Source organism: Balaenoptera ricei, chromosome 10, assembly GCF_028023285.1.
Source record: "Balaenoptera ricei isolate mBalRic1 chromosome 10, mBalRic1.hap2, whole genome shotgun sequence".
Classification (NCBI taxonomy): domain Eukaryota; kingdom Metazoa; phylum Chordata; class Mammalia; order Artiodactyla; family Balaenopteridae; genus Balaenoptera; species Balaenoptera ricei.
Window position 1 is genome coordinate 87919516 of NC_082648.1, and position 19827 is coordinate 87939342.

At 37.3% G+C, this 19827-nt stretch overlaps 1 pseudogene; it reads right to left on the minus strand.

Moving 5' to 3' along the window:
- Window positions 1-626: 626 nt before the first annotated feature.
- On the minus strand, window positions 627-17836 carry LOC132373785 (programmed cell death protein 10-like; annotated as a pseudogene).
- Between the last annotated feature and the right edge of the window lie 1991 nt (window positions 17837-19827).

Sequence of the window (19827 nt, forward strand, 5' to 3'; positions counted from 1 at the left end):
CCAGTTTGTTCACCTCTTAACCAGTCTGTGTTCTTTTCTTTCAGACAGCTTGGTTTGCTGACCAAAGGCAAACCTAAGCCCATCACCAGACACCTGGCTTCAAACTCACCGAGCTGGGCATACTGAGCTTCCAGGGTTCTCTGCAAGCTTTGATTTGTCCATCGGCACCTGTGCTTTATGATGGCTGATTAGTGTCTCTGCTCCAAGCCTCCAATTCCCCTTTATAGACCTTCAAGTCCCAGCTCTTTCCACACTGCGTAGTCCATGCTTATAACATATTCCTTAATCCATATTATTCATATAGTGCTCTGCTTTTTTAAAACAGATGTAAACTATTTATTGAATATTTGCCACCAAATATTGTTAAATACATCATCTGGCAGCATATCGCTTCCAAGTTAAAATGTCAGAAACAAATACCAATATTTACAATTCTTTTAAGGAATGTTATATGAGACATTAGACTGTAAATTTTTTGGCTTATAATTCTTAAATAAATGATAATAGAAAATAAAATCTTCAGTGCGAGACTGTGATTGAGACATTTTACAAAAACACAAAGTGGCAATAATACCATTCAACATCCTGGGTTAGATCCCTTCAGGAGAGACTCATAATTTATACAGTCAAACCTTAAAATTTACAGATAAAGGTAGTTCAACACTGCCACTGAGAAGCACATCCCTTAACGTGTACAGCCTCGAGGGCACAGTTTTGAAGGTCTGAAATACCAAGTTGGCTTGATGATTTAGTCGGTTTGGCACTTATGAATACATTTATTGCCCTGTCATTTCACAACAGATTTTCAGAGTATGTCTGAAACTTTTGGAATACTTTAAAAATTCTTTATTTTTGGCATTCAAGTGCTATGTGGTTCTGGTATTAGTATTTCTTGAAGATATTACTCACTGCATCAAAGAGTTCTTTAATTGTACTAGGTATATCCTTGATTGCCTGCAGAAATCTCACTCTGGTATTGATCTCAGCTGTGATCTTACTGGGACTTTGTTTAGGTGCTCCTGCCTTTTCATTTAGGTCCTGGAATTCTGGCTCTGGTTGTTTAATCACATACTCTTCCACATCAGCAGCTGCCATTCGAAGGAGGGACTAGTGAAGTTAACTTCTACACTTTTTTCCTCTAAAAGTTTCATAATGACGTCTTGTGTGAAACCTGTATTTTCTTCCTGTGCTGATATGTGCAGTCTTTGTGCTGAGCCCAAGGATTTTACTTTAGTTTGTGTTATACCTCCTACTCTACCTTCTTTAAAAAGGAAAGGTTTCTCAAACAAAGAAATAGGAGCTTGACCATGTACTGTCTCAACTACTTTTGAACATGGTCTGAATAGTATAACATCTACTAGGACTTAAAGTACTAGCATTGATAATGAGAATCCTTCACATGTACAGTGTGTTACAGTTTTTAAAGTGCTTTTATATATATCAATTAATCTTCATAATTTCCACTGCTGATGTTTATTTGCTCCCTACTGGGTACACAGCACTGCACTGGACCTTTATTAGCCTATCCGATCCTCACAATGCAATGAAAAAAGTTTTCTCTTGTGATGAAATTTAAATGTACATTTTTAAAACAGTGGCCATCAAAATGCCTTTTAGGACAAAAATTGTCTTGGGAGGAAAAGGGGAATATCTTGATAAACAACTGGGAATAGAAGTTGGAATCCTAGAAGCTTGGCTATCAGCAGGAACCCAAGGAAAACAGAGAGAGATGGTCAAGAAAATGGGAGAAAATGGGCAGGGGGGGTGAAGTTTAAATGTAGAAAGGGCATTCAGGGAAACCTCACTGATGAGATCACGAGAAATAAGCATCTTAAGGGATTCTCAGAAAGCCAGGGGAGGATCTGGAACTTTTATATTTGAGTTAATTTTATTTGTAGTTCAATGAACAGAGACTCTCTAGCTGTCATACTAGTATTTATAGAGAGGTAGGAAAATTGAGGCTAAAAAGAGGGGCAATTTGAGATCATACAGTCAGATACAAGTTTATCTTACTTGAGCTTCTGAGATGGGTCTGAGGTCACAGGCTTATGGTCCACCCCAGACACACTTGACTCCACATCCCCTCTTTTGGCTAGACCGCTTGCAGCCTCTGAGGACGGGGAGAACTCTCCGGAGCCAAAGAAGGGTTAGCAAACCTTTTCCCTGTGTCAAAGCAGAGCCAGGAGCAGGGAGACGGCCCTGTACATTCCACAGGTGAGCTTCGCACTGAAGGAGTCTCAGCAATTGACGACAGCAACGCCTGACCTTCCCCGCTCCCAAGCTAAAGAGTGGTGTCTGGAGGTTGGGGAGAGAGGGGTGTCTGAGAAATATTTCCAGAATGTAAGAGGTGGGGCAAAGGTCCTGGCAATCGCTGGAAAGAAACAGGTCATGGGCTCACTGCCTTTTTCAGCCAAAGGAATTCCTAGAGGAGAGACGCAGAGAAACTTCAGCCTATAGGAATATTTGCAGACGACAATGTCCCCAAAGTTACCCAACACAGGTAACTTCTACTCTTAATTATGGGTGTTTCATTCCCCAAGCATTCAGGTTCACACAACAGGGGATGGTGGACATGCCAGACTCTTGAGTGGGACGCACTGCCTGCTGACTTCAGGGGTCCATCCAGCCAAAGAGAGTTCCCATGGTGTCCCTGCAGGTCCTCAGCAATGAATAAAACCAGAGGCAGCTCCCTTTGGGGACACAGCAATCTTTCAAGCATTATCTCATTTAATCCTCATAACACATCTATGAGGCAGGTCACAGTATCATACCGATTCTACAGATGAATAAATGGAGAATAAAAGGAGTAAAATAACTTGTCAAAGGCCACACAGTCAGTCAGGTGAATCAGATCTATCTGATTTCAAAATCCATGTCCTGAACTATTTTGAGAGGATGATGAACTTTCAAAAGCTCCTCACTAGAATATGAGCCCTTGAAGGAGACGGGTGGGGTCTTACTAATCTTTACAATCTTTATCACTCCCCAAAGCACAGTGCCTAGCACACTGGAACCCTGTCAACTCATTCATTCATTCATTCATCAGTAGATCTTTACTGGGCCCTGCTGGGTGTCAGCACAGTATTGGTCCCTGGTGATACAGAGCATGGCAAGGTGCACAGGAGTGAGTTGACTTTCCCCAGCACTGGAAAGACAGAATAATCATGTTCCTGGGCTGACCTGAGAGGGGAGGGCATACATGGATAAATAAGAGGACACACAACCTCCCACTGGGAGATGTCATGGGGTTGGACCCTGAGAAACCCTGGAAAGAAGTTCGACTCAGCTCTAGACAATGGAGCTCAAGATGGACCTTAGATTTCTAGTCAAGGGTAACCAGGTTCTAACACCCAGCTTGGCTGTAGTACCTGCAACTTTGGTTAGTGGAGCACAGAATAGACTCTACCTTTTGGCCAGTGGGTTTGAGAACACAGACTGCTTGTGTGCCAATCCTGGCTCTGATGCTTAGTAGCTTTGTGACCTTGAGCAAGTTGTAAGATGGGATAATAAGAGAATCACTCTTGTGATATTGTGAGGATTAAATGAGTCAATATGTTTAAACACTTAAGAGTGGTGTATCTGTGTTAGCAAATATCAAAGCAAGCATCACAGCCTGGCACTGATGTCGCATCACACGCTGCAGGATGCTCCTGCCTTCACACTGCTTCCTCCAAGTCTCCACACCACATTCATCAGACTCATGTACGGCCATGAAAAATGGTTGAAAGTTACCACCTTCTAGCCTGTACTCAGCAGATGCAATTACTCCCCCTGTTCCCTGGCTGACTATACCACAGGTTAAGAGCGGCTTCAGAAAAGAGGAAGATGTGTCCCAAACCAGGACTAAGATGAAAAGAGCGAGGTCCATAGAGCTCAAAACTGAAGAGGGCACTCAGGCGGAGGATCATGCAAGTGCATCTGTCCATGGCTTTAAGAAGAAAAGCTGCAGGGATAGGATTTCAGCATTTGAATTACCGCTGGGCGTACAGTTTATAGAAGAGTGGTTTATTTTCTAGACAAGTTGTATTCCTCAAAAGTTTTAAAAATTGAATTATAGCTTAAAAATACTAGGGGAACTTGCTACTTAAGGGAATTAACTTGTGAATGCATTTGTAGAACCAAGAATCATTTAGAGAATAACTTATTATTAATCAGAAACTGGATTGTCCCATGTTGTGTTTGGCTGCACTTTCTTTCTAAAAATTGTCATGTGTTATGCATGTAATATTTGTTTTCCTGATAGCAGAAGAAGTCAATTCATGTAAGGAAATCTTTGTTCAAGAGAAATGCAGTCTTGAGGGAAGTAAAGCATCAAAAGGTCTCAAAGAACTGCCATGGATTTTTCTACATTGTTGTATAGTAGGTACAAAATAAAATCTTTAAAAGGTGCAGTAGAGCTGTGTGAACTCTACAAGAATTATGGTCTTGCTAGGTTTTGGCCACTTGATAATTCTCCTCAAAGAAATATATTTTATCTTTTTAAAACCCACTTTTTTTTTTCTATTTTGTGAATATGCATTATTGTCAAAATATTATCTTTTTCCTTCTTGAGATCACTCTGTGGTTCTCTTTTTTAACTTCCTGAGTTGAACACTTAGTTCACTAATTTTCTCTTTCTTTTGGATATATGCATTTAAGATTACAGTTTTAGCTGCATCCTCTAAGTTTTGCAATAAGTGTTTTCCTTCTCAAGTTCTAAATATTTTAAACTTTCATTAGATTTCTTCCTTGTTTCATAACACACTATGGGTGTTTTTAAAATTTCCAAGCATGCAGATTTGGGGAGAGGGATACTCTTTTTATCTACTTATTTTGCTTTGTGGTTGAAGAATGTGGTCTGTGTAATTTCAGTTCTGGTAATTACTGAGTTTTCATTTGTGACCTTCAACAGACTCTGATTTTGTAAATTTCCATGTATCTTTGGAAAAAAATGTATTTCGTAATTGTTTTATGCATGATTCTAAATATATCAATATTTTCATCAGATCAAGTTTCATCATTGCTTTGTATATGGGAGTAATATGTTACAAATTCCCATTTAAATTACATATTGGTCAATTTCTCCTTGTAATTCATTCAGTTTTTACTCTCTGTATTTTTGAGAATTATTTTCTTAAAAGAATACAGGTTTCTGATTATATATTCCTGGTGAATATTTTCTATGTAATGATACTGTTTTGTTTTTTTGGTTTTTTTGCTAATAATGCTTTTTGTCTTAAGGGTTATTTAATTTAAAGTAATATCATTATATCAGTTATATTTTGATTTATAACTGCATGGTATATCTTTTTCTATCCTTTTATGTTAAAAAAAATCCTTATAAATATGTCTTAGGTATACCTATTATAAAAGAAACATATTACTGAATTTGTTGTTGTAGTTGTCATTTTTGCTTTTAAAGTCCAATCTAGAGATTCTAGGAAGATAGCAGTGACAGTGACATTGTAGCTTTCAATCTTAGCGAATCCCCACATTAAAGCAAACACAGCAATTAAATAGCAAAACCAAAGATCCATGGACAACATTTACCACAAAACTAGGCAACAAGGTATCTCCCCTAGTATAAGCACATGGGGACAAACCAACAACAGCCATGAGACTCACATGGTATTGGCATCTGTGCAGGAGAAAGTAGAGGGAAGTACACAGGGTTGTGTCAACTGGTGAACAGAACCCCAAAAGAGCCAATAGTTATTTACTGGGGAGCACAGTGGGTCAATGTGAGTACATCAGATGAAACTGAGAATGAATTCTCTCTCTAATACCAAGTGAGTTCAAGGAGCACGAAGTAAGGACTGAAAGGGTTGAAGCAGTTTAATCCTTATGAACTCTCAAAACTTAAATGGATTTTCTTCCAATTAAGGAACCATACTGTGAAGAAACTACTAGAAGTAGAATAAAATTGATCAATTAGGGAAAAGTAAGATTAAAAAAGAGAAGATTTCCACCCAAGTGGAGAAAGGAAGACAGTCAGGAAATCTTGGGAAGCAAGTGGCCATATTTTTAAACATTACATAAAAATAACAGACAAAGGAGCTTTGTGACATTAGAAAAGCTTTACTAAATCCTGCCTCAATCTAAAAGGTCAGGAAAACTAATTTCACATAAAAATGAGCAACAGAGAAGCATCAAGTTCAAATCCCATTTGAAGTTATAATAAGAAATGAGGTAACAGGGAGCACGATAATATTTTTAGAGATGATGAAAGCATCCCAGAAAAGTATGTCCACAAACAGACCAAACTGCAACTTACTATTTAAAAATTAGTCATGACACCCTACAGGATACCAGGATACCTGTACTGGACACAATTTAGAAGAAGGGAGCTTGCACTTAGCATCAGACATGCATCATGCTGCAGTGATACCTGTTATCATCCTGCCTGTAAAGAAGAGGACATGAGCTGAGGAGTGTAGCAGGTAGCCTATTTTGAATATTAAAGAACTAGTGGAGCCAGATGCAGACCTCAAAATTCATGTCTGGTCTTTCAGTGCCCATCAAGTTTGCAGGGCTTAATGCCTTATAATCAAAACTAATCCACATCACTTATTGACTCCTTTCCAAATTAAAAAGAAAAATGTTTCATGTCAAAAAAAAATTAAAAAATTAAAAAATTAAAAAATAAAAACTAGTTAAAAGACATTAAGAAAGTTACACAGAATATGAAAAAAATAACATATATCAAAATTTTTAAAGCTGGGAACTTAAATCCTAGAACTCAGAAAAGAATTAGAAATAAAATATCCTTTAAGAAATCAAGACAAAAACAGAAGGATACAGTGTGGAAAAAACACTCAGCTAACGAGCTAAAGGATAGAAGGTGGAAAAGGGATTTTTTTTTTTTATCCAAACAGAAAGTCACAAAAATTATAATCATCCTCATCAGTTCACTCAGTCCCATGTAATTAATTTTTTTGTATGTTGATCTTTTGTTAGCACTTTTATGAATTCATCAGTTTTCCATTAAAGTTCTGAAAATGCTTATTCATAAAGTTCAGCAGTATAGTCAGTTACCAGAAACCTGTACTTGTCAGAGTCTTTTCCATGACTTCCTTGAAGATGAAACCCTTTTATAGGAACATTTTTGCGAAAGCATCAGAGTACACCCAGAACTGTCTGTAAATGACAAAAGACTTGAAAATGACCATGGTTAAAGATTTGATGAAAGTTCATAATAATGAAATTGACAAGGAAATTTAGTTATTTCTGAGATATACATTTTAAAATAATAACTAGAATTATGACTTATAACATTATACCAGAACATATAAGATTTTTAGGAATTTCATGTAATGTCTGAAACATTTATATTAACATATTTCCATACAAATAACCCAAAGAAAGTTTAGTATACGTTTGGGTCCTTTTTTGAATTTTTGAATTTTATTTTATTTATTTTTTTATACAGCAGGCTCTTATTAGTCATCAATTTTATACACATCAGTGTAGACATGTCAATCCCAATCGCCCAATTCATCACACCACCATCCCCACCTCCCCGCGGCTTTCCCCCCTTGGTGTCCATATGTTTCTTCTCTACATCTGTGTCTCAACTTTTGCCCTGCAAACCGGTTCATCTGTACCATTTTTCTAGATTCCACATACATGCGTTAATATACGATATTTGTTTTTCTCTTTCTGACTTACTTCACTCTGTATGACAGTCTCTAGATCCATCCACGTCTCAACAAATGACCCAATTTCATTCCTTTTTATGGCCGAGTAATATTCCACTGTATATATGTATCACATCTTCTTTATCCATTCGTCTGTTGATGGGCATTTAGGTTGCTTCCATGACCTGGCTATTGTAAATAGTGCTGCAAAGAACATTGGGGTGCATGTGTCTTTTTGAATTATGGTTTTCTCTGTGTATATGCCCAGTAGTGGGATTGCTGGATCATATGGTAATTTTATTTTTAGTTTTTTAAGGAACCTCCATACTGTTCTCCATAGTGGCTGTATCAATTTACATTCCCACCAACAGTGCAAGAGGGTTCCCTTTTCTCCACACCCTCTCCAGCATTTGTTGTTTGTAGATTTTCTGATGATGCCCATTCTAACTGGTGTGAGGTGATACCTCATTGTAGTTTTGATTTGCATTTCTCTAATAATTAGTGATGTTGAGCAGCTTTTCATGTGCTTCTTGGCCATCTGTATGTCTTCTTTGGAGAAATGTCTATTTAGGTCTTCTGCCCATTTTTGTATTGGGATGTTTGTTTCTTTAATATTGAGCTGCATGAGCTGTTTATATATTTTGGAGATTAATCCTTTGTCCATTGATTTGTTTGCAAATATTTTCTCCCATTCTGAGGGTTGTCTTTTCGTCCTGTTTATGGTTTCCTTTGCTGTGCAAAAGCTTTTAAGTTTCATTAGGTCCCATTTGTTTATTTTTGTTTTTATTTCCATTACTCTAAGAGGTGGATCAAAAAAGATCTTGCTGTGATTTATGTCAAAGAGTGTTCTTCGTATGTTTTCCTCTAAGAGTTTTATAATGTCCAGTCTTACATTTAGGTCTCAAATCCATTTTGAGTTTATTTTTGTGTATGGTGTTAGGAAGTGTTCTAATTTCATTCTTTTACAGGTAGCTGTCCAGTTTTCCCAGCACCACTTACTGAACAGACTGTCTTTTCTCCATTATATATACTTGCCTCCTTTGTCATAGATTAGTTGACCATAGGTGCGTGGGTTTATCTATGGGCTTTCTATCCTGTTCCATTGATCTATGTTTCTGTTTTTTGTGCCAGTACCATATGGTCTTGATTACTGTAGCTTTGTAGTATAGTCTGAAGTCAGGGAGTCTGATTCCTCCAGCTCCATTTTTTTCCCTCAAGACTGCTTTGGCTATTCAGGGTCTTTTGTGTCTCCACACTAATTTGAGGATTTTTTGTTCTAGTTCCATAAAAAATGCCATTGGTAATTTGATAGGGATTGCATTGAATCTGTAGATTGCTTTCTGTAGTATAGTCATTTTCACAATATTGATTGTTCCAATCCAAGAACATGGCATATCTCTCCATCTGTTGGTATCATCTTTAATTTCTTTCATCAGTGTCTTTTAGTTTTCTGCATACAGGTCTTTTTTCTCCCTAGGTAGGTTTATTCCTAGGTATTTTATTCTTTTTGTTGCAATGGTAAATGGGAGTGTTTCCTTAATTTCTCTTTCAGATTTTTCATCATTAGTGTATAGGAATGCAAGAGATTTCTGTGCATTAATTTTGTATCCTGCAACTTTACCAAATTCATTGAATAGCTCTAGTAGTTTTCTAGTGGCATTTTTAGGATTCTCTGTGTATAGTATCATGTCATCTGCAAACAGTGACAGTTTTACTTCTTCTTTTCCAATTTGAATTCCTTTTATTTCTTTTTCTTCTCTGATTGAGGTGGCTAGGACTTCCAAAACTATGTTGAATAATAGTGGTGAGAGTGGACATCCTTGTCTTGTTCCTGATCTTAGAGGAAATGCTGTCAGTTTCTCACCATTGAGAATGATGTTTGCTGTGGGTTTGTCGTATATGACCTTTATTATGTTGAGGTAGGTTCCCTCTATGCCCACTTTCGGAAGAGTTTTTATCATAACTGGGTGTTGAATTTTGTCAAAAGCTTTTTCTGCATCTATTGAGATGATCATATGGTTTTTATTCTTCAGTTTGTTAATATGGTGTATCACATTGATTGATTTGCGTATATTGAAGAATCCTTGCATCCCTGGGATAAATCCCACTTAATCAAGGAGTATGATCTTTTTAATGTGCTGTTGGATTCTGTTTGCTAGTATTTTGTTGAGGATTTTTGCATCTATATTCATCAGTGGTATTGGTCTGTAATTCTCTTTTTTTGTAGTATCTTTGTCTGGTTTTGGTATCAGGGTGATGGTGGCCTCATAGAATGAGTTTGGGAGTGTTCCTTCCTCTGCAATTTTTTGGAAGAGTTTGAGAAGGATGGGTGTTAGCTCTTCTCTACATGTTTGACAGAATTCACCTGTGAAGCCATCTGGTCCTGGACTTTTGTTTGTTGGCAGATTTTTAATCACAGTTTCAATTTCATTACTTCTGATTGGTCTGTTCATATTTTCTATTTCTTCCTGGTTCACTCTTGGAAGGTTATACCTTTCTAAGAATTTGTCTATTTCTTCCAGGTTGTCCGTTTTATTGGCATAGAGTTGCTTGTAGTAGTCTCTTAGGATGCTTTGTATTTCTGTGGTGTCTGTTGTAACTTCTCCTTTTTCATTCTAATTTTATTGATTTGAGTCCTCTCCCTCTTTTTCTTGATGAGTCTGGCTAATGGTTTATCAATTTTGTTTATCTTCTCAAAGAACCAGCTTTTAGTTTTATTGATCTTTGCTACTTTTTTCTTCGTTTCTCTTTCATTTATTTCTGCTCTGATCTTTATGATTTCTTTCCTTCTGCTAACTTTGGGTTTTGTTTGTTCTTCTTTCTCTAGTTCCTTTAGGTGTAAGGTTAGATTGTTTATTTGAGATTTTTCTTGTTTCTTGAGGTAGGCCTGTATAGCTATAAACTTCCCTCTTAGAACTGCTTTTGCTGCATCCCATAGGTTTTGGATCGTCGTGTTTTCGTTGCCATTTGCCTCTAGGTATTTTTTGATTTCCTCTTTGATTTCTTGAGTGATCTCTTGGTTATTTAGTAACGTACTGTTTAGCCTCCATGTGTTTGTGTTTTTTACGTTTTTTTCCCTGTAATTGATTTCTAATCTCATAGCATTGTGGTCAGAAAAGATGCTTGGTATGATTTCAATTTTCTTAAATTTATTGAGGCTTGATCTGTGACCCAAGATGTGATCTATCCTGGAGAATGTTCTGTGCGCACTTGAGAAGAAAGCGTAATCTGCTGTTTTTGGATGGAATGTCCTATAAATATCAATTAAACCTATCTGGTCTATTGTGTTATTTAAAGCTTCTGTTTCCTTATTTATTTTCATTTTGGATGATCTGTCCATTGGTGTAAGTGAGGTGTTAAAGTCCCCCACTATTATTGTGTTACTGTCGATTTCCTCTTTTATAGGTGTTAGCAGTTGCCTTATGTATTGAGGTGCTCCTATATTGAGTGCATATATATTTATAATTGTTGTATCTTCTTGGATTGATCCCTTGATCATTATGTAGTGCCCTTCCTTGTCTCTTGTAACATTCTCTTTTATCTGATATGAGTATTGCTACTCCAGCTCTCTTCTGATTTCCATTTGCATGGAATACCTTTTTCCATCCCCTCACTTTCAGTCTGTATGTATCCCTAGGTTTACTGTGCGTCTCTTGTAGACAGCATATATATGGGTCTTGTTTTTCTATCCATTCAGCAAGCCTGTGTCTTTTGGTTGGAGCATTTAATCCATTCACATTTAAGGTAATTATTGAGATGTATGTTCCTATGACCATTTTCTTAATTGTTTTGGGTTTGTTTTTGTAGGTCCTTTTCTTCTCTTGTGTTTCCCACTTAGAGAAATTCCTTTAGCATTTGTTGTAGAGCTGGTTTGGTGGTGTTGAAGTCTCTTAGCTTTTGCTTGTCTGTAAAGCTTTTGATTTCTCCATCGAATCTGAATGAGATGCTTGCTGGGTAGAGTAATCTTGGTTGTAGGTTCTTCCCTTTCATCACTTTAAGTATATCATGTCACTCCCTTCTGGCTTGTAGAGTTTCTGCTGAGAAATCAGCTGTTAACCTTATGGGAGTTCCCTTGTATGTTATTTGTCGTTTTTCCCTGCTGCTTTCAATAATTTTTCTTTGTCTTTAATTTTTGCCAATTTGATTACTATGTGTCTCAGCGTGTTTCTCCTTTGGTTTATCCTGTATGGGACTCACTGTGCTTCCTGGACTTGGGTGGCTATTTCCTTTCCCATGTTAGGGAAGTTTTCGACTATAATCTCTTCAAATATTTTCTCGGGTCCTTTCTCTCTGTCTTCTCCTTCTGGGACCCTTATAATGCGAATGTTGTTGCGTTTAATGTTGTCCCAGAGGCCTCTTAGGCTGTCTTCATTTCTTTTCAGTCTTTTTTCTTTATTCTGTTCCGCAGCACTGAATTCCACCATTCTGTCTTCCAGGTCACTTATCCGTTCTTCTGCCTCAGTTATTCTGCTATTGATTCCTTGTAGTGTAGTTTTCATTTCAGTTATTGTATTGTTCATCTCTGTTTGTTCTTTAATTCTTCTAGGTCTTTGTTAAACATTTCTTGCATCTTCTCGATCTTTGCCTCCATTCTTTTTCCGAGGTCCTGGATCATCTTCACTATCATTATTCTGAATTCTTTTTCTGGAAGGTTGCCTATCTCCACTTCATTTAGTTGTTTTTCTGGGGTTTTATCTTGTTCCTTCATCTGGTACATAGCCCTCTGCCTTTTCATCTTGTCTTTCTGTAAATGTGGTTTTTGTTCCACAGGCTGCAGGATTGTAGTTCTTCTTGCTTCTGCTGTCTGCCCTCTGGTGGATGAGGCTATCTAAGAGGCTTGTGTAAGTTTCCTGATGGGAGGGACTGGTGGTAGGTAGAGCTAACTGTTGCTCTGGTGGGCAGAGCTCAGTAAAACTTTAATCTGCTTGACTGCTGATTGGTGGGGCTGGGTTCCCTCCCTGTTGGTTGTTTGGCCTGAGGCGACCCAACACTGGAGCCTACCTGGGCTCTTTGGTGGTGCTAATGACAGACTCTGGGAGGGCTCATGCCAAGGAGTACTTCCCAGAACTTCTGCTGCCAGTGTCCTTGTCCCCATGGTGAGCCACAGCCATGCATCTGCAGGAGACCCTCCAACACTAGCAGGTAGGTCTGGTTCAGTCTCCTCTGGGGTCACTGCTCCTTCCCCTGGGTCCCAATGCACACACTACTTTGTGTGTGCCCTCCAAGAGTGGAGTCTCTGTTTCCCCCAGTCCTGTCAAAGTCCTGCAATCAAATCCCACTAGCCTTCAAAGTCTGAATCTCTAGGAATTCCTCCTCCCGTTGCCAGACCCCCAGGTTGGGAAGCCTGATGTGGGGCTCAGAACCTTCACTCCAGTGGGTGGACTTCTGTGGTATAAGTGTTCTCCAGTCTGTGAGTCACCCAACCAGCAGTTACGGGATTTGATTTTACTGTGATTGTTCCCCTCCTACCATCTCATTGTGGTTTCTCCTTTGTCTTTGGATGTGGGGTATCTTTTTTGGTGAGTTCCCGTGTCTTCCTGTTGATGACTGTCCAGCAGCTAGCTGTGATTCTGGTGTCCTCACAAGAGGGAGTGAGAGCACGTCCTTCTACTCTGTTATCTTGGTTCCTCCATCAGGAATTTTTTTAAATCAAAGGAAATACGGGCTTTTTTAAAGTTTCAAGAGAAAGTGACAAATACAAAGATGGGCAAAGATAATCTAACATACAGATACTAGGAGTCCCTGAAGAATAAAACCAAAGCAAAGAAACAGAACAGAAAACTTTCTTAAAATTAAAAAAAAAAAAAAAGTAGAAGAAGAAAATTTGAAACTACGTATTGAAACATCATACAGGGCCTCTCCTGAGGAACTTACTACAGAGTAAGTTTCAAGCAACTGAAATGAATAAATGACTTACATTAAATAAAAGCTTGAAGGAAAGAGTACAACGTGTAGTAGATAAATGTTCTGATAACATAAACATCGTAAACTACTTTTAAAATATAATATGGATTCAGATTGAGATACGTTATGGATCAAAAACCTAGAGCAAATGTATATTTCATGATCAAGCATTCAATTTAAAATTATGAACAAGTCAAAGATGTCCCATCACCACTTCTATTCAACATTATATCAGTGTTCCAAGCCAGTACAAAGTGCAAGGGAAAAAAATATACTAACTGAAAAGTAAGAAAAATGTTATAATTCAGACACAATAGTCTAAGAGGTGATATAAACTATTAGAACTAATAAGGATGCAGAAAGTTATGGATATAAAAATCAATGTTCAAAAAATTTGTGTTTCCATATATCAACAATCAGAATATATAATTTTTTCAAGATACCTTTGAAGATAGCATTGAAACCTATATGATACCTAGGAACAAATATAAGTGAAAATATGCAAGACTTTAATGAAGAAAAAAATCATAAAACTTTGTTCAAAGACCCAAAAAGTGACTGATATAAAAGAAGAGATATACTATGTTCATGGATGAGAAGATTCAACATCATAAAAATATCATCTCCTGAAATTAATCTATAAATTTGACATAATTTCAATTCAAACCTGACAAAAAGCTGATTCTAAAATTCACATGAGAGATCAAATGGCCAAGCAATTTTGAAAAACAAGATAGTATCCTCACCCTACCAGACATCAAGATCCCTAAGAAAGTTGTAGCAATTAGGATAGTGTAGGTTTTGGTAGCAGGATAGACCAAGAGACCAATTGAATAGGTCAAAGAATCCAGAAACAGAAACATGTAGATGAGAATTTGAACCCTGAGTCATAACTGTTTTAGTCGACTCTGTTCTAGAGTCTGGAATCAAGTATTTTGTCAGGACTCAGATTTCACTATTCTAAGATCTTGAACTGGAATTGGATCTATTCTCCTGGAATCATAACCTTGTTACACATAAAATAAATTTAAATTTCAGACTGTTCAGTTTCCATATAGGCTTTTTTAAGACTATCCATTAAGGTAGAGTGGAAAAATTTTGGCACAGAAGGCAGATGTTAATTGCAGTGTTGTCTTTTGTCAGTGGCTCATTGTTAGTGACTCCACCTTTCTTTTCTCACTTGAGGATAAAATGCAATAATATTCACAAAAGCACTTCAAAAATTCTCAGGTATCCCTCTGTCTCAGGGCCAAATGTAACAGTAATAGCTGTTGGAGGCTTTATCATGATCCAGACACTCTAATGAACATGTTATATGAATTATAGTAGTTAATCCTGGAAACAACCTTATGAAGAAAGTGCAGTTATCATCCTCATTTTATGGTTGGCACATTGAGGGTAGGAGGAATTAAATAATTTACCCAAGATCAAGGTCAATTAGCTGGGAAGTAATGGAGCTGGGACTTATATCTATGTCTGTTGAACAACAGCACCTGGTCTCTTAGTTACTCCTCCACAGTCTTTCTGTAAAATATTGTCATCGCCTTGTTTGAAACTGAACTGGTACATTTTCAGTCTTAAAATCAGAGTAAAGGGAAAACTGCATAATCTGAATTAATTAAAACTAACCAATCATCTCTCCCCAAAACATCTTTATAGAACTAAGTCAACTTTATTTTCTAATATAATTTTTAGTCTTCTGACAAGAAATGCACAAGTGACTAGTAGGCACTGTTAAAAAACAAACAAAATTTTAAAAGTGTGAGAAACTTGGAGAGGATGCTGTTTCCTGAAACAAGAGTCAACTCCTAATGCCCCGTTTATGGACCAGGTCTTACACTGACACATGAAGAAGCTCTTTTAATTAACTGGTTAGGAATTTAATATCTTCACATATGCAAGGCAAGTCGACTTGCCCAGGCAACCAGATACACCAAGCTTTGTATATTAGTTCTGCTCTTTTGGCTTTTGAATGAACCTTCTAAGTCATGGGCATTAAGGCTGTCTTAAGTAAGTGTTTTTTTTACGCCAGTGTTCTTTGGGAAAATGAGGATATGCTAACCAGTGGCGGAGAGTACAAGGTGACCGAGCAAATTAAAACTTAATAATATTAAGCGACAAGAGCCCAAATAACAAGATCCAGGAGATTAATTTGCTGAATATCATGTGGTTCTCACTAAATGTGAACAAAGAGATCTTCAGAGCCTTGCCAAAATATGAAGATAGCGATTAGGCAAACTATCCAAACGCGTATCTGCTTTTGCATGGCTTTTTCAGAAACCATTTCCAAGAAGTTAAGGTGAGTTTTGCCACCTTACTAGAGTGGTAAATTTGAAGGCATGTCTTTGGTCTTAGTAACACTGCCAAATTCAGGTATGTTTTGTATTTGTCTTAGTGGTCCCCTGAACTCTCTTACCTTAACAAAACTGTGGGTAGTTTTCCTAAAAATAGAATATTATTTCTTCTGATATTTGCCTTCAAGAAATTTAAGAATTGCACTTGGGATAAGCATAACACTTTCTTACACAATTTCTTAGCTGTATCATTTACACCTTTAAATTTTTCTTAACCATTTTATTTGAGCTATGTCACCTGGGTCCACAAACTATCTCTATGAGATTACAATCACCTTAAGAGTAAGTGCTATAGTAATTCCTATTTATTTTTAAATTCTCCCATCAAAATTTATAAATGATTCTTCATGTAAAAGTTCTACAAAGCTTTTGTTTGTATTTCTTGTCTTCCATAAAATTTAACATGGATTATTACCCAGAGGAGACAGGCAGTAATTTATTCTTTGAGTGAAATTAAATTTGTTTAATTAAAAATTTTAAAGATTTTACTCTACTTTATATACCATATTTTGTAACTTTAATTTTTCCCCTCACTCAACAAATATGTATTGAGTTTGTACTATGTGCCAGAAACACATTATTATTATATTTCTCTTAAAACAATTTTTTCCACAGAATAAGATCATAGAATTTGACAGCCAGAAGGAGCCTTGAGGGTTACTAATTCAACACACTGATTTTAGAGACGATGAGGGAATTTTTCGAGAGTTTGCAAAAGTAGTGTCAGGCCTAAGGAAAATAGCTGGTTGGTACCTCAGTGGGAAGTAACACCCAGGTCTCTTGACTTTGGTGCCAGGACTTTCCCTTATCAGAAGTTACTTTTTAAATTTTCTAGTATGTTTTAGATGAGAAATTCATCATAATATGCCATTTATTGTACCTGAAAATGGTTACTGGTTGCTGCTTGTCACAGTGACTCTACTGTAATAGAAGAGAAATAAGCCTATATTAAGAATGTTTATAATCACAGTCAAGAAACATAAAAGTATTTGTACCCTTTGATTCAATAATTCTACTTTTAAGGATTTATCCTGGGGAAATCCTCAGAGATACAAACAAAGATTCAGGTACAAGACTCTACTTCAGGCTTTTTATCAAAAGTCTAACCATAAATTACGTGACACCTCATGGCAGAATATTATACAGTTTCAAAGGATGTGTAGTCATGCCACAAAACTTAGTATAATGTTAAGTTTTAAAAAGGTAAAATTTCACACAGTCTAATTTCAGTCTAGTAAAATGAAATTAGATGTGTGCGGTAGTGCATTCTAGTCTGAAGAAAATAGACTTAAACTCATAACTGTGGTTATTTTGGAGTAATAAGATTATCAGGGATCTTAATTTTCTTTTGTTACTTTTTCTGCATATCCAATTTTATAAAACAAATTTGTATGCATGTACACTAAGGAGAGTGAAAAGGAGTACTGTCATAAAAAGAATACCTCTAGTCAAGGTAGGCCCAGCAGGTGGCCAAACTGAACAGACACCGACAGGGTAAAAAAAAAAAAGTTGATTTAAGTGAAGCCATAATACCTCTCTATTTTAAACTTTTTAATGATCTCTTCACTTCTGGCTTGCCACAGTTATCATTCCTTTCTGGACTGAACTTGAAGACCCTTGGTAGTCTGGTCACATATTCCTAGCAAGGAGTCCCCTGCCACACACTCTCAGCCTTACCACCCTAACCTGCATTTGAGATCATAAGGTGAACCCCATCACGCCCCTACATAACGATTTGTAATCCCAGGTCATCCCATATAATCCAGACTCTGCTCCCTATATGTCTCTGCACACCCCCTAGTCTGACCCAATCTCTCGCACCCCTTCATGGCTCCAAACCCTTCCATTACAGCCTGGTGGGGAGGCTGCTTGGTCAGCAGCAAAATATTCTACGTTGCCAACCTCTTCTTCGAGCGTCTCCTTCACTTTGTCCTTTAACTGAAACCTGTCTCCTGGGGCCATTCCTTGCTAGGGAGGAATGGGAATTTCTCTCCCATCCTCTACCACCTGGCGTGAAGTGGGTTACGTGTCCTCTGTGTTTTTCACTTGCAAAACATGTGTCCTCTCCTTCTCCATAAAAACCAGTTTTTGTGAAGCTCATACCACCAGAACATACCTTATCTTGGAAATATATTTATTTAATGTTCTGCATTGTTAGCTTCAAACCTGAGACTGACGATGCTTCTAAAACATATACTTAGAGTAAACCCACACTTAAAAGGTTCACCTGGCTTTAAGTCACAATGTGCTGCAGCACCGCAGCTGTAAAATGAATTGTCATTGGTATCCATTGTAAAATGAACCAAATGTTCTCCGTAGATGATGCTGAAATGGTCAGAAGAGAGGTTTAATTCAGAGTGCACTGCCCATTTGACTACTGTGCCCTAGAGGGTTAAGGAAGGAAATGAGCCACCATCCAGTTAGGAGAGAGGAAAAGCCCTATGGACTGTGGCAGCCGCAGTCCCCAGCACCGTCCAGGCACACAGTAGGCCCTCTGTATGTATTTATTAGCTGACTGACTAATTGGTTTTAATGCCATTCCACATATTCCAAACTAGTTTAGCCTATAAATTCCTGTAGCCTGACATTTCCCATTCAACAATCCACAACTTATCATGTTATCTGATCTTTTGATTTGACTGGTTTACTTAAAGACTGGAATTTGTAGGACCTGACCCATAGAAAAATAGAAAACAAGTGGACTTAAGAGCAAAAAAAAAATGTTTATTTATAACTCCAAAATTAAAGTCTGAAGCTAAAGCACGCTCTGATAATATGAGGCTTTTATTTGATTGGATGATTAGTTTCAGCTCCTATGGTTTCTCCTCCCCCCTCTTATTTATGGGGTTACCTATGCAAATGGCCCCAAGCAACATTGTCACTCATTCTTTGAAACACTTGTTTTCCTTCAGCAAATATTTATCTAGTGCCTACTACGTGCTGGGCACGATGCTAGGTGCTAGACTAGCACAAACAAGACTGATAATGTCCCTGCCCTGTATGCCTTCTACCAAAGTGGCAGGTAAGTGCCTTATATATTTTGATTCTATTTCATTCTATTCTATTCTAACAGACTTAGACTTACATAATAAAATAATAACAAATATTATTTCAGTAGCAATTTTTAATTAACAAAGTATTTTCACAACCAGTATCTTTTTTTTTTACAACCAGTATCTTATTTGATGCTCAGAAAAAGCTCCGTGGGAGGGTGTGGAGAAAAGGGAATCCTCCTGCACTGTTGGTGGGAATGTAAGTTGGTGCAGCCACTATGGAGAACAGTATGGCGGTTCCTTATGAAAACTAAAAATAGGACTACCATATGACCCAGCAATACCACTCCTGGGCATATATCCAGAAAAAACTATAATTCAAAAAGATACATGCACCCCTATGTTCATAGCAGCACTATTCATAATAGTCAAGACATGGAAACAATCTAAATGTCCATCCACAGATGAATGGATAAAGAAGATGTGGTACACATATGCAATGGAATGCTACTCAGCCATAAAAAAAGAATGAAATAATGCCATTTGCAGCAATATGGATGGAACTAGAGATTATCACACTAAGCGAAGTAAGCCAGAAAGAGAAAGACAAATACCATATGATATCACTTATATGTGGAATCTAAAATATGACACAAATGAACTTACCTATGAAACAGAAACAGATTCGCAGACATAGAGAACAGACTTGTGGTTGCCACGGGGGAGGGATGGAGTGGGAGTTTGGGGTTAATGGAGGCAAACTATTACATATAGAATGGATAACAATAAGGTTCTACTGTATAGCACAGGGAACTATATTCTGTGATAAACCATAATAGAAAAGAATATTTTTAAAAAAGACTGTATATGTATGTATAACTGAATCAATTTGCTGTACAGCAGAAATTAACACAACATTGTAAATCAACTATACTTCAAATTTAAAAAAAAAAAGCTCTA